Source organism: Amblyomma maculatum, chromosome 5, assembly GCF_055883805.1.
Source record: "Amblyomma maculatum isolate TAMU_Amacu chromosome 5, ASM5588380v1, whole genome shotgun sequence".
Taxonomy (NCBI): Eukaryota; Metazoa; Arthropoda; class Arachnida; order Ixodida; family Ixodidae; genus Amblyomma; species Amblyomma maculatum.
Window position 1 is genome coordinate 50,507,289 of NC_139348.1, and position 24,045 is coordinate 50,531,333.

A 24,045-nucleotide genomic window follows, 5' to 3' on the forward strand; every position below is an offset into this window, starting at 1 on the left:
GGGAAGCATGTTGTTGTCGCTCCACCCGCCAGAAGTGGAGCTGCCTATCGAAACTACAAGGGAACATTTAGTATAGTTCTCATGGCACTTGTGGATGCTGACCTCGACTTCATATTTGTTGACGTTGACAAAAACGGACGCCTAAATGACAGTGGGGTCTGGACCGAAGGAAAGCTGCGGTTGCGAATCGAGTCAGACCCAACATGCCTTCCACCTCCAGATCACCTGCCCAACTCAAACAGCACTGCACCCTATGTAATAGTGGGGGATGAAGGATTTGGCCTGAAGCCGTACCTTATGCGGCCTTATCCTGTTGCTGAGCTGCAGCAAGGCAAAAGGATATTTAACTACAGGTATGGTCTACGTAATATTAATAAAAAATTATTTCACTGTTTTCAACTGTTCGTTTTTTTTCAGCCTTTGCAGTTACTTCTGAAATTAGTGTAAAAAATTATTAGTTTCATGGCAACAAGCTTTTTGGTGGTGGGAGCTATGTTTGTGTCTTGAGCTCAGGATGATGAGGGCAAGGGAGCAGGTTGCACATTAACTGAATTTACCCTCAGGTAGCTGATTTCCCAGTTTTTGGATGCAGTTTAGGCACAGTGGTGTTTCAACTTACTTAGTTTGCATTATAGCTCATTTTCTTTCATTCAGACTGTCTTATAGTGAAGTTAAACCATGCTTTCAGCATTGCCCTGGAATGTTATGCACTTTACGAGAGCATTTACTGCTCAGTCACGAACACATAAAGCAGCTATGAGGGCTCATTTGTTTTACATTTGTCCTCATGCTCGAACCTATTCATTACAGGCTATATCGTGCCAGACGTACCTCCGAGAACGCCTTCGGCATTCTTGCCAGCTGCTGGCAGATATATCGCGCGCCAATGAGGCATAAGCCTATCAAGGCCATGCAGCTTGTGCTAGCAACTGTAGCCTTGCACAATTTCCTGCGGTCGAAGAGGACATCTAGGCAGCTGTATACGCCACCTGAGAGCCTTGACGTTGAAGATGTCCTTACAGGCAAGATGCCAGTTTCTTCTACCTTGTAATATTTGCAGAAACCTTGGTCTGTCTGTCTTGAAACAACACCGATGTTTTGACCCTTAGTTTTTTTTTTAGTGCTGTGAATATTTTAAAATGTCTGCCTTAAAGTTTTGCACTCCTAGGCTGCATAAACATACAGGTCGCTGATGACCTGGCTTAACGCAGCCATCTGCTTGGAGTACTGCTTGCTGGAGCATGCACAGGGCCAGATGTCATCAAAGGGAGCACTTTATCGTTTTGCAAGTGCAATGGTGAAATTCAGCCATTGGCTACGCGGATAATGCACCGGGCGGTCCAGGGATCTTAATCACAAAGTTGCTGTCCTTTTCCTAAACATTTTCCCCTTCACTATTAGTTTTTTGCAGACTGGCCTGCCCATAGTTATGAGGCACAACCGCACAACCTTTTTGTCCATGTTGCCTGGTAGAAGTTTTCCTACAACAGGAACAATGTACATTTCTGCCCATCATATAACATTGATAAAGATAGGAGGGTGACGCTTTCATTCAAAATAGAGAATACTTCTCTCTTCGACGCGCCACTACACCACCTTATAACAGGATAAGCTGGGTTCAGTGCTTTTCAATAGCGATTATGTGTATGCCATATACTTTCTGAAGTTTTTCGAAAATTTGTTGGATATTTTTCAAAATTTATATGCTTTCTTGAAATCAGTGGTTTTAAACTAGTTTCATGGTGCAAAACTGTAAAACATGACAATTATTGGTGAAAAGTAATTCTCAAAGCATGCAGCTTTACATAACGAAGACAATTTGCTGACTTTGGAGTAACTGCTATTGGAGCTTATTGTAATAGACACAAGCATACCTAGACAGACTGTCGTGCATCTTTGTATTCAAAGCATGAAATTTTGAGAGTACTCGCTCAGCATTAGTGCATGACGTAGGAAAACGTCAAAATACTTGGGATAATATACTGGCCAGTCACATGCAGTTTCCAAAACAAAGAAGGCTAGACAGCAACGCACACTGTGTACTGGTGGTAACTCTTTCATGTGCCAAACTTTTTGTACCTACTGAATTCATCTAGCAGCTCTCCTACTACTATTCTAGAATGAATGTGGGAGTATTGTCTGGGAACTAGTCCTTGCGGTGAGAAAACAGGCCTGGGGGAGAATCTGACTTATTGATAACTGGAGATGCTAGCAAGTGTTTAGGCAGCCAGCAGGGTGTAACCTCTGGAACCCCCCCCCCCCCCTTCCCTGACTTCTTGCTTTTTGAATGCTTGGTAGCCACTCTCTGTACTCTGAAGGGAAGGGAAATGGGAAGCTTTATGTCAAGAGTAAGTCATAGGATAGCACGAACATACCAGAAACCGGTGTTTTTTTAGTTTTCAGCAGTGCCACAATTTTTTTTTTTTACTGGTGGATGCTGATCTGTAATCTTCAACTAAAACAGGAAAGTACATGGTTCAGTTATGAGGTATTGTAAGGATATTTTTAAGCTGGATACCTCAAAATAAATCATGCACTGTCAGCTCTTGCAAAAGAATTGGATGTGGAAGGATCTTAGCCATGACAAGGTTTTGTTGGGTTCATGTGCTAAAACACATGCTTCATGCTGCTGCTGCACGTTGCCTGCTCACATGCAGGTCATATCCGCCAAGGAACGTGGAGAGATCAAGCCGGCCCTTGTGGTGCCATGCAGCCCCTGCCAAAGACTGGTGGGAACTCAAGCAGAAGTGCTCGAGAAGTCAGAGAACAGTTTAAGCACTATTTCTGCAATGAAGGCCAAGTCAGTTGGCAATGGAGACTTGTCTCCAGGTAAGTAGAAAGATGCATTTAATCTTGCATGTCAATTACATCAAGGTACTCCACTGCTGTAGCATGCTTCGATAGGCCTACTTTAACAATAGCCTGATGGGCATTTAACATTGCCAATTGGCGCTCTGGTCCTGCCGGTATTTGCCGCAGAGCATGGGCAATCATGCTGCCAAATGCATCGCACTCATCGGCAGCTGCGAGACGTTGCTGACTCCTCTGCAAAGTTTCAACCGCCGACGTCAGCAGAACTTTTTTCTGCTCTTTTTCTTCATCATAGGCCTTCCTCATTTGAGCAGGTCTTGATGCGGTCACAGCCGACGACTCAGCACACATTGGTGGCAAATCTTCCACCTCGTGACTGGCTTCCGGAACAAGAGCTCCAGAATTCCAGATGTCACACTGGCGTTCAATCATCATCATCAGCCTGATTATACCCACTGCAGGGCGAAGGCCTCTCCCATATTTCTCCACTTAACCCGGTTCTGTGCTAGCTGCATCCACTTGACCCCTGCGAACTTCTTAATCTCATCCGCCCACCTAACTTTCTGCCGCCCCCTGCTACGCTTTCCTTCCCTTGGAATCCAGTTTGTTACCCTCAGCGACCATCGGTTGTCCTCTCTTCGCACTACATGTCCTGTCCATGTCCATTTCTTCTTCTTAATTTCTACTAGAATGTCGGTAACTTGAGTTATTTCTCTGACCCACTCTGCACGCTTTCTATCTCTTAATGTTACCCCTACCATTTTCGTTCCATAGCCCTCTGGGTAGTCCTCAACTTAAGTAGGACTCTCTTGGTTAGCCTCCACGTTTCAGCCCCATAGGTGAGTACAGGCAAGATGCAACTGTTGTATACTTTCCTCTTGAGCGATACCGGTAAGCTGCTAGTCATAATCTGCGAGTGCTTGCCAAATGCGCTCCATCCCAATCGTATTCTTCTTGTTATTTCCTTTTCGTGGTCCGGATCTGCGGTTACTACCTGTCCTAAGTAGACATATTCGCCTACTATTTCCAGTATTTCGCTACCTAATGTAAACTGCTGTTCCTTCCCGAGGCTGTTGAACATTACCTTAGTCTTCTGCATACTGATTTTCAAGCCTACCTTTCCACTTTTTCTGTCTAGGTCATCAATCATTATTTGCAGTTCATCCCCCGAGTTGCTTAGCAAGGCAATGTCATCAGCAAATCGCAGATTACTGAAGTATTCTCCATCTACCCTTATCCCTAACTGCTCCCATTCCAAGTCTCTGAATACTTCCTCTAAACAAGCTGTGAATAGTACTGGGGAGATTGTGCCTCCTTGCCTAACACCTTTTATTTATGGGAATTTTGTTACTTTCTTTATGCAGAACTATGGTTGCTGTGCAGCTACTATATATATCTTCCAGTACTTTCACGTACGGCTCCTCTTCCCCCTGATTTCGCAATGCCTGCATCACCGCCGAGGTTTCAACTGAGTCAAATGCTTTTTCGTAATCAATGAATGCTATGTATAAGGGCTGGTTATATTCCGCGCATTTTTCTATCACCTGATTGATGGTATGGATATGATCGATAGTAGAGTACCGTTTCCGAAACCCTGCTTGATCCTTTGCTTGATTGCAGTATTGGCGTTCAATATCCTGAAATAAAGGACACAAAAGCTTGAGACAAAGCAACACAGGCTGAACTGTTTTTCACTGTGTTTTTTATTTAATGTATGAGACCACAGCTGAAACCTCACTTCTGCTAAGATTTAGTCATTATTTTATCCCGTACAGTATTTCTCAAAACCCAAAACTGCACACAGAGTATGAGAAATAGTGTAGTGTACAGCTTCTAAATAACTGACTACCTGGGCCTACACTGTACTGGCTTTGCACAGTACGCGGGCAATTCATGTGTTGCCTTCATCAACATGCAGCTGCTAAGACCAGAACTTAATTCTGCACTCTTTGGCTTATGAGCAAAAGGTCATAGTCACTCGTTGAAATGTTGCGGTGAATACTGCGGACACGGTTTTGGAAAACTAAATGATGCCAGGAAAAAAATGATCTGCAATAATGCAACCTGTTCAGACAATGAGCTACAAGATGAATGTTGTGATGGATGTTATTAGTTTCTGTATTACTGCAGTATGCAAGAAAAGAACATGTCAACCAATTGCACTTCAAAATTATTGGTGATAAAGCAAACACCTTTACTGACAACATGGAAAGGAAAAAAATGGGGTTAATTTATAACAGAAGTATAGAAATCAAAATGTGCAGGCCTAAATTATACTCGGCTCATAAGGTGGATGGTGGTGAAAACTTTATTTCCGTAAAGAGAGAGAGAAAAAAAAGACATTTGTCAAATGATCAATGGGCTTCTTTCGGTTGGCTTCGTGATGTGGCCGTCAGACCGTGTCATTCGGCGACTTCCAAAGCCCAGCTCACCGCCCGCAGTTGTACCACAAGTTCGGAGCTGGCCACCGCAGCCTCCCATTGTAGTGGGTTAGATAATAGCCATTCGGCTTTGGATTGGAGCTTAGGGCACATGTGTAAGATATGAGTTAGGTCGGCCTTTTTGGCATCGCAAAGAGTGCATTCGGGGGCATTATGCGCTCTTTTTTGTTTTTGGCGCCCAATTTCTTTTGCTTGTTTCCTTCGAATAACTCAAGCATATCAGTCCTTTTCTGTCTTTTGTTAATGCTTTGTGATGGAGGCCCTACTGTATATTATCTGTGTGACCAACCTAAAAGCATCCAGAGTATTTCTTTCATTAATAAAGTTAGCTACATCATAATGCAAGGTACAAACCTGTTGTTGGTACGCCCATTAACTTGCTCGTTTGTGAATAAGAAGTGTGCAAGCCATAATTGCAATAAACAAAGTGATACTTTCTGCTAGCTTCAATGAGACATGAAAATGCAAAGCACAGTGCAAGGGCTTTGAACAGCTACACAGCATGAATAAAAAAAAAAATTGAAAAACTTCTGTGCCACTGAACACAGGTGGAAACACCAGTGCAGGCTGTCAATGCATATGCTGACTGCTTATCATATGATGAATGTTATATGGCATAATGCCATAAGCAACTATCAATATGTTGAATAAGCTTCTGCTCATATTAAGAAATACATGTTTTGACACTTGTTTTGAGAAATAACATTAAATAATAAACATTTTTGTTATTCAACTGAATGTTTTGCAAATCTTCCATAAATTACCACTACAGTTCCATAAATTACCTACAGTTTTTTACACCACATGTAAAGTGACATCAGGCAAAGCAGTTGTGCTTCATTTATATCTACTTTGGTTCTCAAGCTAAACGGTCCATAAAGAATGTCATCTGTGTATACGGTTTCAAGTAACCTTGTCTCACTGAATGTCGACAGCAGGGAGAAAAACTCTTGTCCATTTCAGTATTTTCAGCGTGAAGTAATTATGAAAAAAAAAGATTAAGAAAAAAACGTTTATGGCAAATATCTGTTTTAATGCACATTGGCGGGCAGCTGCAACTATGGTATTGTGCTATTCATTACTTTTGAAATAACGACGTACAGTTTAAAGCGCTAATATTTATGCCAGTCTGATGAAGACAAGGAAGACAAGTAGAAGACAACAGAGTTTCTTCTCGTGCTCGGACTGTACGTCCCTGGACTTCGTCAACACCAGCTCTTTGTGTTACTGGCTCTGTGGCTTTCACACGTCTTTTTGCCAATGTTACAATATAGCAAAGCAGCAGAAAAAGCAACTGTTCATGCCATATGACAAATGGTAACGCCAGTCAACATGGCAACACGGCACAGAAAAGAAAGAAACCACAAAACAGTCATCATACGGGATTTTGTACTGGTGTCCGGCTCTCAAAATTCAATGGAAATATTTCGTTGAGGAAGTCAATGTTTTGTTTGGTGGCTATATTTATGTGACATGTTAAATAACCGCTGTATATTTGCACCAAGTCCACTGTCTGGAAATAGTTCTCGGTTAAAATCCATAGGGAAGCTTAGTCTCTAAAAAAATGGTCACAATTGGAGCCACGCATATAAAAATACTGCTTTGAAGGGGTAAAACCATATCAGCATATGAAAAGTGTATTGTGGCCCAGAGCAAATTTGAGTTCACATAGTCTGTGTCGACCACTACTACTTCTTTCAAGGCAGTTTGACAGAAGAAAAGATTATCATTTTTTTTTTCTTTTCAAAAAAGCAAGCCAGATTTCATTATCTGCTTCACAAAAATCAGCTTCAGTGATATGGGATTTTCATAGATACCTGAAAAATTAGCTGAATGTTATAAACATAAACTGCAGCTTTCAATGAAGGGACCAGACAAACTACATTTATAAATGACGCTTGCATGGCCCCCGGCTAGCAAGTGATGAATACAACATACCTCCTCCTCTTCCTGCGTGTCCAACGTGGACATACTGGGCTGTGAGGTACAGGAGCTTGATAAAAAGAGCAGCCTCTTGTAGTGTGCCCACCTCGGTTCATATATGTCGTCCGGGCTGGCACCGGAGCTGGCTTTGATTTTCCGCCTTTCGCGCATAAACTGGGTCCGCAAATTCGCGAAGCGCGAGCGCACTTGGGCAACTGAAAAGTAAGAAAATGCGCAGTGGGTATTGGGAGACAGCGATAAAGTTGGCGACTTGTGTTTGGCTTCTCGTACGCACGGCGCCCAGTCAATTAATGCAATTGACGGTCGGCTCGTCCCGACGCCACAGCAACCAGACAAGCAGTGCTAAATTATAGGGTGTGGGTAGAGGAAAAAATAAAAAAACAGACATCACAGCATCAGATACCGCACCCGAAATGAACGCCGGATCTCAGCGCAAAGTTTTCGTACATACCTGTGTATTGGCCTCCCAGCATCTCGCATATCTCAGCGTATGCCGCTTCTTTGAGCTCCCGGCGGTGATAATGTTTATCTCTGATATCCCATATTATATGGCGTTCTTCTACAAGGGAGATCAGCTCCGCCTCCGTCTGCGTTGAAAATAGAGCCGCCGACATCGCACACCCGAAGTGTTGTGATCAAGTGCACGCTTTCGCAGGCCTCACGCAAGGTAGGCATGGAGAGCGGAGCAATGTTGACGCGATGTCAATGCGGCTGTCACGATAATTTAGTATTTTATGAGTGCCGCAACAGATTCAAAATGTTGGAACTGGATCTTGCCTTCGGCATATTTTTGATCAGCGGCCGATTTCACGAAGACTCGGCCACCGACAGTCGGCAGACTGGTTTTGTCGGTGTCCCCGGCCTCAAAGCCTGTCACACTGGGAAGACATTTGGTTTTCGGTCGTGTTGGTGTCGTCGTCGGCCTAGTGTGACAGCTTGGTCGGCCGCAGACACGGTCGGCCGACGAGTTGGCCGACTGTAGGTGTCGTTGTCGGGTCTGCGTCGGTGCCGTGTCGCGCTAGTGTGACAGGCCCTTAAGCAGTGCAACCAGTCTTTCGGCTGGTTCGCCTTCTTTGGGAGTAAGTAAAGAGTTTATCATCATCTTCGAGGGTGAGCGCCCGCTCTTTCTTACGGCCTTCTCAATCGCCGCGGGAACAATGGGAACGTTTCTCCTTGAGTTACGCTCTCCACCGCCGTAAGAGGCGCGACCTGCTCACTGTTCGCTTCGCGTCTGCTTCAGCGGCGGCGGGCGGCTTTTGCCTTGTTTCGCGCTGTCGCTCGCGGGTTTCGGGGGTTAGTGCAGCCCCGAAATGAAAGAACACAGAAGGTAGATGCTGCAGCGGCATGTCGTCAACGTACTACACACGTGAACAGTTCAGTTCAGTTCGGGCGTTCAGTCGTGTCCGACTCTTCGTGTCCCATGGACCATGTCACGCCACGCTTTCCGGTCTCTCACTATCTTCTTAACATCACATAGCTTCATCTGCAATGCCTCGAGAATGCCATCTAACCATCGCGTTCGCTGCCTACCCCTTCTCCGGCGAACCTCAACCTTTCCCAACATCAAATCTTTCTCCAGCGACTCCTCTCTTCTCATCAGATGACCAAAGTAGCTGAGCTTTAACTTTAGAATTTGACCCTCCAATGAGCAGTCAGGGTTTATGGTCGACAATATCGACTGATTTGATCTTCTGGCAGTCCAAGGAACTCTTAAGAGTCTTCGCCAGCACCACAATTCAAACGCTTCAATTCTTCGGCGGTCAGCCTTTTTCACAGTCCAACTCTCGCATCCATACATCACAACTGGAAAGACCATAGCACGGGTTATACGTGAACGGAGTCTTTATATAAAAAACACTATCGCTCAGCAAACGTTCGACAAGCATATGGCATACATTGCAGTATGGTAGCTGCTTTTGTCCATTTTAATACGAATTTTCCCATGCCTCTACAAGAATAGGAATACAAAAAAAAAACGAATGAGCAGTGATCACATCGAATCTTCTTCAAGGCTAACATGACAGCATCTCACCTGCAACTGCAAAACCGTCTTTCAGCAGTAGATTCGAAACCATCCAGGTAGCACCGAAGATGAAAATAATTTCATAAAAATGTAGTGTAAACTGCAAAATGCTTAAGTATTAGTATAATAGTCAAAATAAGCGTTGTAGGGTTGAGTTTTAAATGTTATTATAGTTCATATATTCGCAAATGTGTTGCATTATAAACGTTACTTTAATTTTGCAAAAAACGTTGCTTTAATAAAATTATTACGTGATATTAGGCTTATTATGAAAACAATAAAAAATGATTTAATAATGTGAGACCATTTGTGCTCGAAGTGGTAAAAAGAGGCCAATAAATGACGCAGGTGATACTCGATGCAGTGGCCTACAAATGAGTTCACCTGCTATATCGAAAGTATGCAAGAAACTTCTAAAGCGGTTAAAGAGAAACACGCTCACTGAAGACACATTTAAAGCCATATAGCGACCCCATTGAGGCTCTCTTCGGGAAAGTATAGGCTACTGTGCGGAAGGGAACGACATTCTAGATGCGAGGACCGAATAGAGCTAGCGATACTTTTTACTACATTGTCAAGACCACGACCTACTGTATAATGGGCGACCTGCGCGTGCGCCGCCTCCTCAGCACCGAAGGTTTGCTTGTGGTGTTTTTTTAGTTCTCTAAACCGCCGCCGTTCAGAGTGGCGCTGTAACTCACCCCCACGACGAAATCGACGAGACGGCAACTGGCTACGGAGCGCGAAGATTTACCACGTGTGGGTCGTCAATAACGTGCTGAAGCTGCCGCTAAGCTCGATGCCGGCGAGTTCTTTTTAGCAGGCAGTCAATAACTTAACCGGAGGCAGTTTTGACGTGCCGTGTGCCTGTGGGGGGCGGCGGATGCTATGCGTTTGCGGCATCATTATGGTCTACTGCTGCGTGCCGCTCTGCAAGTCGAGCGGGCGAACCTCGGCAGGGACCTCCTTCCACGAGTTCCCTGTAACAGAAGTACGCAATCCGTGGCTCAGAAACATCTCGCGGCAAACGGAACGTAAGCTATGAATCTTCACCAGCTTTTAAACATGCTTATAAGGTCGCCTTACTCGAGCATTCCGGGTGACGGCGTCAGTTGTGATAGCGAGATGAGTTTAGAAGGAAAGGGCTGCGATCATCAGCTGATGCTGTAATAGTCGAGTTGACGTTGCGTTCAGTGATGTCCGGAAATAACATTTCTGTTATGGCACTCCTTGCTTTTCAGGGCCAGGGAAACAGCCCTGGATTCCAAGTGACAGGAGCAGAGTGTGTAGCCTGCATTTTAAGCTGGAGGACTACAAAGAAGGCCTGAAGTTACGGAGATTAAAGACCGATGCCGTACCGACAATTTTTCCACAATTCCCGGCCTATCTGCAACCGTCACGAAAACAACTGCGGCGCCCACTAAAACGAAAGAGTGCTGCTCCAGTTTCACGTGCGAAGAAAAACAGGTAAAATCCATTCTTTTCCACCATTTTTGTAGTAACCTTATTAAAACATAGGTAATGCATGCTGGTTTTAAATTCTATGCTTAACTAAATTGGTGTCTGAATTTATGTAACAAAATTCGCATGATGACTATATTGCAGGCAGAGCGGGTGTATGCCTCAATCAGTGACTGACAAGTCTGGAGTTGGCGAACCCGATGCCGAAGCAGGCGCTCAAGAATCGACCACACCTGATGGGACCAGTGAGCCGCTGCCTATTCAAGAGCCTGGTAGCTCTGATCCTGTAACACCTTCGCCACAAGCTGAGTTGGAGCTACCACCACTTTCATCGGAGCCCACGCAACAAGCCTGCTCTGTGCCTCCTTCGCTTCCTGCTGTGGTACTTCTTCCAGAAGAGCCACTAGCAAATGGTTTTAAGCCAGCTCCATTGTGCAAAGCACGTTGCCCACAAACTAGGTTAGCAGTTACAAGAATTGCTAAGCTTTTTAGGCAGGTTGCAACTCTATCGAGAACATGTGGAAGGCTTGCAAAAAAAATGTGAGGATGCTAGAGGAGGTTTTCTTGCTGAAAAAAGAGAAGAAACGAACAGAGGCAGTGTTGAAAAAAAAACGAACTTTGTAGTCTTTCAGGTATGGTATCCATTATCACATTGATTATACTTAGCGTTTGTCATGAAACTCGATCTTAACAAATTTTGAACACTTCCAGGAGAAAGTGAAACAAAGTGACGAAAAAGCCCTATTTATACAAGAACAGCTGGCTTTTTTGAGTGTGGCAAAGGGCCGCTGGCGTGAGGAGACCATACGCAACTGTGTGCTTTGGCATGCTAAATCACCATCGTGCTACGAACTCCTCAGAGAGACCGGTGTGCTGAAGCTGCCTTGCAGATCAACGTTGAAGCGGTACATAGGCGCGTGCACAAGAGAAGTTGTGTCATCTCTTATCAAACAGCGGCTTCATATGGAAGCAAGACAGCACTCTGAAGAGGTAAAAGATTTGTACTAGTGCCTGAAAGGGTTAGCTAAGTTTATTTGTTAATCTCTGCAGGCACGGTGTGGTTCACTGGTTATGGATGAAATGTCGCTGAAGCAAGCCACCACGTATCACAAGCTTTCAGATGCTGTTCAAGACCTGGTTGACTTGGGAGGCGTGGAAGCAGACTTTGGCCTGCAAGATGAATTGGCGACGCACCTTCTTTGTTTTGTGTTTGTTGGGCTGGCCACTCATTACAGGTATATAAAACTATCTATCAGCTGTGTTCTTAGGTTGGTAGGTAATTGGTCTGAGGGCTTTAACACCTCGAAGGAACAAACGGTAGCAAATTTCTGGCAACTGCTTTTTTTTTTTTGCAGGCTACCAGTCTGGTATTATTTTACCAAGGCCTTAACTGGTGAGCAGCTTGAAATTCTTGCTCTCAGAGTAATGGCAGCAGTAGAAGATGCAGGATTTCAAGTGGTACGACTCGTTGCAGAAAACCATGAAGCCAATTGCAAATTTTTTTCAAGTTTGTCAAATGGCCCTATCCGACCTGTCATCACATGAGTGTGGTTATTTAACATTCCATGTAATGCATGTGTTACTGTTAATATTTGTGGACTACATACTGTGTTGTACTTGAGTTCCGGTAGATGTGTATAAAGAAAGCATTAATTGCATCTTGAAGATTAACTGCTGTTTTTTAAACATCTCTTGTAGGCCCCCTCTTGATTCAAGTCGGCAGTTATATCTGTAATTTGACTTCTGCCATATCTTGAAGAACATCAGGTCACAGTTTCTGGATACAAAGAGGATCTTCACAAACAAAGGAAAACTGATCCTTCCAGATTATTTAAGTTTGCACAAAACTCTATTGTTTTTGAACATTTTTTGCAATTTGCTAACACTTTACTTTTTTGTAGGTCACTGTATGAGATACAAGAACGGCAAGGTGCTTTCAGGCTGGTACGATGCCTGACAAGAAAACATGTGTGGCCCAGAAATTTTGAGAAAATGAATGTCAGTAGAGCCGTCGACATTTTCTCACCGCAGGTAAGGTGTGCATTGATCAATTTTTTTTGTTCTTGTGAACATTATATAGCTCCACCCTTAATAAATGGTTGCCACACTCTTATGGACCTTGTGCAAGATATAAATCACTTGTGCCACTTAAATATATGCAATGGTATCTTGAGATTAGGCCTTGGGTCAAAGTCATTATAGATGCTTAAAGTATTTTTTTTTCTTTGAGGTCACATCGGTCCTCACGTTCCTTCAGCAGCATGGGCATCGCCTTGGTGCTCCTGGATTCGATAAATGCCTGCCCACTGTAGAATTTATGGAGACTGTGTAAAAATGGTTTGCTCTCCACAATGTCAAGAGTACCACGTTCCACATAGTGAGCAGGAATGCCTGGAGGATGCCATTCTACAATGCAGAGGATGAGAGGTATGCAGTGGTTGGTAAAGTGTTCAATAATTTTTAGAAGTCTTATCTGGCACGTGAAGCCCATGTGGAAAGCAGTAAAAAGTGATTCTCGTTTATCATTTTGAAACTATTTTCTTTGTTTTGTAAATATATATTGCAATGAAAGCTGTGTTGAAGTTTCCATGAGGCGTAGTCATGCATTTTTTTTTTAACTTTGCAGGCTTTCATGGCTGGAGTCCGAGTGCTTTCAGTATTTCGCAGTATTTGGCTTTCTTGTAAGAGCTATACAAGATAATGTTGAGTGCACTGGCTGCATTGACAAGCTGCGAGCTCCTTCATCAGTTTCGACGACAACTGCCCTGATAGCCGGCATCGATAGAGGAGGGCTCTCCTACCCTACCATTGCTTTTGTGGGTTTCATTACCATCCTAGAGAACGCAGCTTCTAGGGTAGCTTCAGAGCTCGCGAAAGGACCGCAGCCACTAAAACGGTTCACAGCTGTCGTGCTACAGTCAGCTGCAAAGAACCCAATATTTCAATGCTGCATGGATGACAGTACGGCCCACAGAATGAGGCTTGTGAAGCTCATATGCCAAACGTTTATGAGGCCATTTCTCACCAACTTCACTGGCCAGCTGACTGAGCGGAATGCGAAAAGAAAAATGTTGAACAAAAAGCCTTGCTCGCGAAAAGTACTCAAAGTGTAGCGCCCACTTTTTGTGATGACGCAATAAAACACCACTGGCGCTTTTTTTTAAACACATGCTTTCGGAATCATTTGTTATAACTGCATGACTCGCATCTCAGCTCACTGAGAAATTTTTTTTCCACAAATATTGCATGCATTAAAGTTGACAATCTCGCCCTTTCAAAAGACTCATCACTACAGTTTGTGTTCACAAGCTTCTTACGCGTATGATGAGAAACGGAAGGGGGAAACGCCGAGCATGCATATTCGGTGAAGTTTTAATTGCACTGAACGTCCACGAAGGGAGACTGGCAGTCTGCTCCAACTAGGCTACTATCGCACACAAACTAAAGAAACGCAACCGCGTCCGTTGAAAGGACGACGACGGCTGCTTCGAGGATGTCCCCGGAGCTTTTACCTCCGACACTACCACTCTCATTTCACTGGCCCACGCTTTTATCTTGCCGCAGCTAACGCTCGTGAGAAACAATGGTTCCACAAAATCTTCCGCGGAACTCCGTGACGCTCGCTTGCAGGCACAGCCGAAGCGCGTGAAACGCTGCTCTGGATGGATGGAATATAGGAGCGTCCCCTTTGAAACGGGGTGGTAGCAGTAGCTATCATGCTCATTTTTCTCCATATATCTTAATTATTGATTTAGAATGGTTAACTAATCCATCATTCTATTTATTAAATTTTGGTGCTACATTACTAACATTATTTCACTTCTCTGCCTTTAAGCCACCAATCTTCCAGCTGTTTTTTGCTAGTTTCCACCGCCGGTTTATTCACCCGGCCACTGTTATCTCTAAACCCCAGAGCTTCAGGAACAGTGATTGCGCCTGCATCAACTTCCGGATGGATACCATTGCATTCGAGTATAATATGGTCAATTGTTTCACTGGAGTTTCCACATACAGCACATGCGTCATCTCCATTGTTAAACTTTTTTTTGTAGCTTCGCGTTCTAAGGCACCCTGATCTAGCTTCAAAAAGTAGGGCACTGCCTCTTGAGTTATCAAAGAAATCTTCCTTCCTGATCTGCACTTTCCACTTTCGGTATAATTCCACACTCTGTTTTTTTTTTTTTTCATCGAATTTATCCAATTCTGTGTTTTTCTGTGTTTTTCACCTGTTGCTTAACGCTCTTTATTTCTCCGCCCTTGTTACTAGCATACTTACTAGTTAGTTTCCTAGTTCTTTTCCTCCATTGTGAGCCAACGCTTTTTAGGTACAGGTATTTAAATACCTTAGCTGCCCATCTGTTACTGTCCAATTTCCTCTGGCATTCCTCATATAATATTTTACTCTGAGCTTCCCGTACTTCGAAAGATGCCCAGCCCATATCTCCCTGTACCGCCTCATTTGTAGTTTTGCCGTGGGCACCTAGTGCTAATCGTCCAACGGATCTCTGATTTGTTTCTAATGTCGACTGTACCTCTGATTTTAGGCACAAAACCGCATTTCCGAAAGTAAGTCCGGGCCACATAATTTCTTTCCAAATACCCCTCAGTACCTCATACCTATTGTATCCCCACAATGCCTTATGCTTCATCATCCCGGCATTCCTTCGCCCTTTGGCCTTAAGTGATTGCTCACGCTTTCCATTGTATGCCAATCCTTCGTTTACCCATACCCCCAAATATTTATATTCTGCTACTCTAGGTATTTCAAGGCCTTGTATTTTAAGACCCTGATCAGTTGAACCGTTGAAAATCATTAGACCCGACTTAACTGCGCTGAAACTGAAGCCTAGAGCGTCCCCTTCGTCTCCGCAATACTTAACTAGAGTTTGCAATTCTTCCAGACTCTCACCTAGCAGCACAATATCGTCTGCATACATCAAACCGGGGAGTCGCTGCTCTACCGCCTTTCCACCTAAACTATATGACAGGTTAAAACCTAGGTTACTGTCTTGTATCCTCCGTTCCAGGTTTATCATATAAAGCATGAACAGCACCGGTGATAGAGGACAGCCTTGTCTTAATCCTTTGCATACTTTGACATCCTCCGTACTTCTTATCCCTTCCCACGTAATTTCTACTTTGTTATCCCGGTATATTTCCTGTAGGAACTCTATTATCTCATAACCGATACCTTCTTCTTTTAATATGTTCCACAGGAGTTCCCTGCTTACGTTGTCGTACGCCCCGTTTATGTCCAGGAAGGTCAAATACAAAGGTCTATTTTCCACTCTAGATATTTCGATGCATTGGGTAAGCACGAACAGGCTATCATCTAAGCGCCTACCATTTCTAAAGCCGTTCTGAAGTTCTCCGAGTATCTTGTTACTTTCAACCCATGCTTGCACCTTTAATTTCACCGCCTGCATGGATAACCTGTATATTACAGATGTTATGGTAATCGGCCTGTAGGATTTTATGTGCATCCTTTCTCCTTTCCCTTTATAAATCAAATTCATTTTACTCTGCCGCCAGCTGTCCGGAATTTGCTTATTCGTTATGACTGTTTCCAAAGCTTTTAACAACGTTTCCTTACTTTTTGGACCGAGTTCATTAATCAGCTTGATCGGAATTCCATCTACTCATGTAGATGTGTTTTTAAGAATATTTTTTTCTGCCTTTTTCCAGTTTAGATTGGTCAGTTCTAAGGTGCTTTGTATTCTGCTACCTTGTCTTGCTTCCTGATTTGCGGAGATTACCCTATCGTCGTTCTTAAATGACTTGGCTATAACTGATGTAATGTGGTTCACTGCGTTGTCTCCCTTTAAACAATTTCCCTCGTTATCTTGAATCCGATCTTGCTTTCTTTGATTCTTCTTCCCTAGCCAGCTTATATGGCTCCAGAATTTTCTTGCTCCGCCTCTAGAGGCATCGTGTATATCAGCTATCCAGCGATCGGTGGACTGTCTTATTTTACTTTGGACGAGGGCCTGCACTTGAAGTTTCTTTTGTCGATATGATTCCCATTTTTGGTCGATTTCCTCCTGAGAAGCCTGTGCTTTCTTTGCCATTCGGTGTTCCCTTGAAGCAGCCCGTCGTTGTTCAATAGCTTCCCTGATTTCCTTATTCCACCAGCTCCGTGGCTTCCTCTTTCCATTCCAGCGGTTTGCTACTTTAACCTCCTGAATTTTACTCCTTATGAGTAGTTCTACCTGTTCATAATCTCAGTCTTCCACTGGGCTTTTCTCTATTGCTTCCTCTATGTCTGCTGCTATCTGTGATATTTGATCGTCGTTTAATTTTGCGTTTACGTTTTGTCTAAGTTCCATTTCTCTTTTCATCAAGGGCCCCATCTGCAGGCTAATACGTTTATGATCACTTCCCAGACTACGCTCCCCTTCTTCGTCTATTTCATTTTTGTGACCTTGCTATAAATTTCCTGCGACATTAGACAATAGTCAATGGTCGTCTGCCTGTTGCGGAATTCCCACGTGATTTGGCCGTCACATTTTGTTTCTCTATTTACTATAACTAGATCGTGTCGCTCGCAGAAGTCTAGCATCAGCTTCCCGTTACAATCCGTGTATCCATCCAGATCGTCGATGTGGCCGTTCATGTCCCCCAGCAGAATAATATTGGCCCCGTATCCAAACTGGCTTATATCGTCACTGAGACATTTAACAAGATCTCTGTTTTCTTGCCTGCATTGATGTCCTGTTCCTAAATAAACTACCCCTAGCCATGTCCTTATGCCGGCAATGGTTCCTGAAACCCAGATATGTTCTTTACAAGATGATTTAATTCTTTGCCAATTTGTTCCCTGGTGTATTAACATACCTACCCCTCCACCCTTTCTTTCCGTTCTCGTTCTGTTGCACCCTTCCCAGACGTAGCCTTCTATATATCTTCTAGATCCCTGAGATGAGTCTCGCAAAGAGCGTACACGCCTATTTTGTCATCCTTCAACTGCTGTTCTATCTCTAGCCATTTCGCTCTTTTTCTACCTCCTTGCATGTTTATGTAGCTGATCCTAGTGTTAAATTTCTTTTTTGTACTTTTCTTTCTCGGCCTACTCTTTGCCATTTTTGGGGGCTCAGCCTCCATTATTACACTTTCTTCTGCTTCACTTTTAACTACCTCTGTGCACGGAGTCATCGCGGACCCCCTAAAAAAGCTACAACCCTGCCTGCCAAGCGCCAGCCGATCTCTGCTCCGACCCTTCTGTTAAAATGAATGCCATCTCGCTGAAAAGCCCTACCAAAACCTGCTTTATGTACCTCCCTGTTTACCTCAACCACTTCTAAACGCTTCTCCAGGCTTAACTTTCTGATGTCCTGATTAACTGTCACCACGTCCTTTTCCATCTTTCCGTTCAATCCTAGCACCTCTGGCACTGTGCATACAACTATCTGCGTCTGCTGTGCTATCTCCCTGATCTCGTCAACTCCCTTAGCTAAACTTTCCACCACTCCTGCAGCGTCCCCATTTAGGACATCGTTTAGACCCGCGGCTACTATTACCATACTGCGCTCTGCGGAATTCTACAGCCTATTTTTACTCTTTTAGCACAGCCCTCATTGTTCTCCCTGGGAAGGCTCCAACCAACACTCTCTTATCACCCCGTACATGTTCCAAGATATCTCGCTTGCACCTGTTCATGTTAGAATCTCCGGCGATAAGCACCTCTGAGGGTGAGTTTTGCCGGCACCTACCGGCTGTTTCGGTCCCTACTCAGCGGTCACGTGGTATTTCTTCGGCCGCGCGCTCCCGTAGAGAGTGGCGCGATGCGGTCAAGACAGATGTTTCATCTGAGAGCAAAATCAAGGCACCTTGAGTCGACGGCAAAAAATTATTTCTGCTGTGCTGCTTAAATTTTCGTTCCTTACTCTGGATCTGAGACGTGACATGAATTTTCGCTGGTCCTCTTTTGCTCTGAACGAGAACGGCAGCGGTTGACAAAATCTTCACCCATCAGTTTGCCATGCACTCGCGTCAGGTCGCCCTAAACCAACTTACAGCTTTCAAAGCCACACTGCATAGCCTGGTACATTTTTTTTTATTGCGTATAAAATTTTGGAAGCAAAAAGTGTTGAAGTGTGCCCGAAGCTTCATTCGACACTGCGCGGTCGACCTGACGAAGGCGCGCGCGTGCGGATTATCGACTGTATTTTATTCCTCGTACAAGATAAATCTTAGACGCTGAATATGGCGTCTTTGTATAAACCATAAGGGGTGAAATGTCAGGACCCGTTGCAAATGATGCGGGCGGAGCGAAGAGCGAGCGCGCGTTTCCCTTGCGCGTGAACGGCGGTAGCAGAAACGCAGCAGTGGGGCGATGGCTACCCACCGAGGCGCGGCGGGCGGTGGACACAGACCCTATTGACGAGGCCGTAAGAGAAGAGAACTGCGCTCTCCCTCGAGACAGGCCGTGGCTGACCGCACCTAGCCGGACTGGAGATAAAAACGATCAGTTAAATCCGAAATACTGTGCACAGTTCGCCTGTCCTTGCGTAAGAATAGCCAGGTCTGCAACATTTTCATGGGCAGGTATAGTGGATCAATATTTTCGTGCCTGATCGGCACTCAGTTCTGACACGAAGTCCTTTGCCTGCGTATTCTCATCTTCAAGGACTTCGAGATGGTGATAAATAGGTCTCGACGACATCGGTGACAGCAGTATATCCAAATGTTCTTTTTCAATAGATTATGAAGCTCTGTTCACAACATCGTTGAGGACCTCTTTGCAAATTATTTCGTCTTCGTGAAGTGTCGACAGCTCTACTATTTCTTTCAATGGGCATACAACATCTGGGTATTGCAGCAGGATGGTGCGACACGCAGGTTTGACATCCCGGCAGATGGGATTTTGACCTGCTTTACGAAGCAATACAAAATGACATTAATTATGGTGCTTACAGGTTAGAAGCAAGCTAATAAAGATACTATCATAGTAATGCTTTTCTATCTCAGATTTGACATAAATGCGGTTATAACAACAACAAAAAAGAAAAACAGTTGAAACCAACCGCATCTGCACACTTGGAAGCACTTTCATAAGGTCTGCCGAGAGCTTCCGCTTCTTGCTTTTCGGCTTTCACCATTCCTGAGGCTGATTTGTGCAGGAATGCTCCTCATAATTGTTTATGAAGAAGCACACAGCAGCACCATGTTTGCATTGACCTTGAATGGCGGCCTTACAAGAGCATTTGCCACTTATTATTGTGAGCTCTTTCTTTAGTGGGCATGACCACGAAAGCTGAAAGCAAAAATATCTCGTCCTTTGTAGAGACCCACATCTAGTTTCTAAAATATACACAGAGTCATGGCTGAATGCAATTTCCGAAAGAAAGTATTAAAAAATTGGCAATATTTGCTCGCACACGAGTGAGGTTCGCATATGATCTATGACTAGAAATAAATTTTGTGACCCGCGTAGGAGCTTATCGGCATTAAAATATATGTACCAGTCACTTACGTATTCAGTAGTAATTAACCAAACGAACATATTTTTCTGCTAACAGTAAACGGCTCGTACGTGCTTTTCAAGTGTGCTTTCATTTATCTCTTCAGCCTCGTATATCACATTAAGTACCTTAAGTACAGAAAAACTTTGTTCAATTTTTAATAAAGGAAATACATAACAAAACTGACTATTTGGTCGACAAAGTTACGGGCAGCAAACTCCTCAGCCATATATTAAAAAACATTTTGCCAACACAACCATGCCAAAAAAAAGGTATTTACCTCAAATTCCACGTCGTAAATGGTTTTGTCATTTACTTGCGTTACACATTTCGCCGTCGCTTTAACGGCGTATTCATCGATAATCTGTTCCACCGCGTGAGCATGATCTATTAGATATTCTTTCTTCAAGTTGGCGCTCCGAAAGAAGTTTTCAGTGTCTGCTATTTCCTTGATTGCACATCTTAGCCTGTACATTTTTCTTGCCTTGAGACCGTCAGCACACAACCGCGAAGGAAGAAGCATGCGACTGAGCAAAAAATATTTGCGAGCAGGCCAACACGTGCAGACTAAACTGGTATGTTCCACGAGCAATCGCGCCTCTCGCGCAGCTTTTCAATGGGAGGGGTGAGTGGCCTCCCGGACCAATTCTGTACAGGCAGCCGGAGAGGGCGCTTTTCAGTGGCACCTGCAGCGCCACCCTGCGATGCTGCGGTGCCCTATACCCGCGACGGAAAGCAGCGGAATCCATTTATCTATTTTAAATGTCCTGTACTCAACTCGAATGTTCTTTTCCTTCATGCCTTTCGTTTCCGCACACATGTACAGCCAAACAAAAATGTTTCCTGACATAGCCCACGAATGCTTCAGTGTGTTCTGTGGGCTGTAATGCTGTTCACCACTCAGTGACATGAACACAAAACACTCAAGAGCGCAAACAAATAATAATACACACACGTACAGAGGTTTGCTTTTCTAAGAAAATACAGATACCCGCTTCCGCCCTACATTGAATTCAGGAAGTTCGCTGGAGGGTGGGGGAGGAAGCATACCGTCAAAAGCTTCTTTGAGCCAGAAATTCCAATAAATGCATTTTCATAGCATCATATTCCCTTGACTGTATCCGCATACCCCTGTCTGCATGCATTTAAATATATGTTTGCTGAACCATGGTAAGTTTTTCACTTTACTATGAGCTGAATTGGTCTTCTCTTTTTCAGAAGGTGTGCTGAGAATGCTTTCAGCATAACTGCGGCAAGGTGGCGAGTACTATTGTGGACTATACCACTGCGCCCCGAGAATGCTGACTATGTTGTCAACGCCGCTTGTGTCTTGCACAACTTCCTAACTGTGAGATATCCTCGAGCGCACACGTTCACAGACAGAGAGGACGCATTTGGGAACACATCCAAGGGGCATTGGGGGGTGGATCGCAGCCTCGGTACCTCTCACTTGCTCCAACACATGCCAGAAAACACCATTCTGATGCCGTTGCAGCCAGAGATTTGTTTGCTGTCTACTTCTACAGCGCTGTTGGCGAAGTCTCCTGGCAGTGACAACAACCAGAAGTCTCGATGGATGCTGCATTGAGACGAGTGCCAAACGAGTAGCCTCATGCGTGCTAACAAAGGTAACATGCATATAAAGATGCACTATAACTTGTGCCTTCTACTTACAGGCTTTGCTAATTGGGAACTCAGTTGTGGTAGTATAGTCGAGCCCACTTTGTTCTGGTTACAAAGTATTACCACACAACAGATAACAGCCATGGCGCTGTTTCCTATAGCAAAATCTGTTTACTACAATGATTTCTTGTTGCATTATTGCTAACAGCAGACAACACCAACTGGAGCCAGCAGTAAGGGGAAAAGCTGGAGGTTCTAGTGAAAATTTGAGCATCCACAGCAGACTGCACACCAAGCACATATCATTTCACGTGAGGCTCTTGAACACCTTATGATCAGTCGCATTATGCGTACTGATGTGGAGAAAAGAGCCCGCATATCTTTCTTTTTCTGCCATAGGCAACATGCAATGAAGCTTGCTGTGTCGATCGCCACGCCGGAACACATATCCTAGCCAGAAGAGCAAATAGTTCCCAGGCGACTTTTTAGCTTTTTAGGGCATTTTCACGCCACCTGCACGAGCTTGCAGGATAATAATGCACGCTCTGTAGAAGCTGTGCGTGGCGTGTGTCAGATACCTGCACTAGATCCAGAGGTCTGGGCAAGGACGTTATCTGTCATACGCGTATTTATAATGCTGCTGATCATGCTCGGTCGTTTATCGCGAACCAAATGGCTAACAGCAGCATTTTTGAGTCGCGCTTCAGGACAATTGCAGTGCTTCCTATACAGTGCAGGTTCCCTATGTGCAGTACCTATTTCTCTGTGACAAAAATGTTCGATAGCTTCGTGTACAGCAAGCAAAGCTGACAGGCTATGGCTTTTCTCTAAACCAGGTAACAAGCTCCTGTCAGGCTTAAGTGCTTGAATCTTCATGTATCTTTCCTTTTTCACAAACCTGATCATAACAAGGGTATTTCCTTGCCATTTGAATATTGTGTTTCTATTGCAATAAGCTGACAGGAAGTGAAGTAGCAGGAATCCATGAGCATATTAGGGCCAAATTTTTGAGCAGGTCAGAAAAGCTTTGGGTTGATGAAGTTTGCATGCATGCATGACTTAAAAAAAGCAATAAATGCTCCGCATGAAAAAGATGGGCAGGGTGAGAATTGCCATCCAATCGGGATTCATTGACTGAAAGTATGCTCTTTGTTTTCATGCCGTATCTATTACAAAAAAAGAGGAAATTATTCTTGGAAATTAGCATTGCTCCATAGCATCATTAAAGTTATCTGTTAAGGGCACACTGGGGCTGGCTACTTGAACTGTGTACACGTATTTAGCATGTTACTTGCATCGCCAGTTGTTTTGTATCATGGCGTTCTTGCAAGCTTGCCTAGGGATTTCAATGCATTTATGTTTCTTGAAACATCTGTTATGTTTTTAGCCATATTAGTGCTGCCATTGTACTACATGCACTAGAGATACGTGATTTTTTTCTCAGAAACAAAGCAGCTATTCGTGCTTTTTTTCATATTCTGTGCATCAGATAAAAAGTCAGTTAAATGTTCAAGCAAAACTCATTTACTCATATGTGGGAATGCATATCAATATGCCCACCTTTTATTGGGGCAGGTCCTGGAACCGTTCCAGGATCCTTATTTGCATGCGGGTTTGTTCTGCCGCTGGTAGCCTTTTTAGTCTTTTTGCCACAGATAGAGCTAAAAAGTCGCATTCATCATGCTCATTGCTTATTGTGGGGAGTGCTTCTGTCAGTTTCCCAACATGGCTGGCTAATTTGGCATCGTCAGTCTTATCTGGTCGTTTTTTATGTCTCTTTTCTCTCCAAAGCTATGCTCAGACTTTTGTTTCTCACCGCCTATCCCTTTTTGGCCAAGAACAGGCATGTAACATGTTTCGGGCTACAAAAATGTATTATGTTTTACAGGTAACCCATTGCGCGAGGAATTACATCCAAAGTTTTCACCGAATTTTTGAGACGTACACATGGTCGTCCGGTTTTAAGCCTATGCGGCGCGATAACTTATTTAGGCCTGTTTCTGCTGGCGGACTAGGTTTGACACATCTCTATGTCAGACAGTTAGTTTCTCGTTTCTTCTTTTTTCCGTAATACCTACTGTGAAGTTCGGTGCACTTTCGGGCCATTCGGTTGCTCGCACAGAGCCTACGACCCGAGGTAGATACGTTATGATGTGCACCTGTCCCCGGTCGAAGGGTTACTAAATTGGAGGAACCACAGGCGCATGAAGGAGGAGCCGTGGCAGCTCTATTGTGGCCGGCGCAGTGCTCCTTCCCTTAGGGCAGTGTTCAGTGTTGAATG

General features: G+C 44.1%; 1 pseudogene; it reads left to right on the forward strand.

Moving 5' to 3' along the window:
* The first annotated feature begins 81 nt into the window (after window positions 1-81).
* Window positions 82-21,371, forward strand: LOC146188280 (uncharacterized; annotated as a pseudogene).
* The last annotated feature ends 2,674 nt before the right edge of the window (window positions 21,372-24,045 follow it).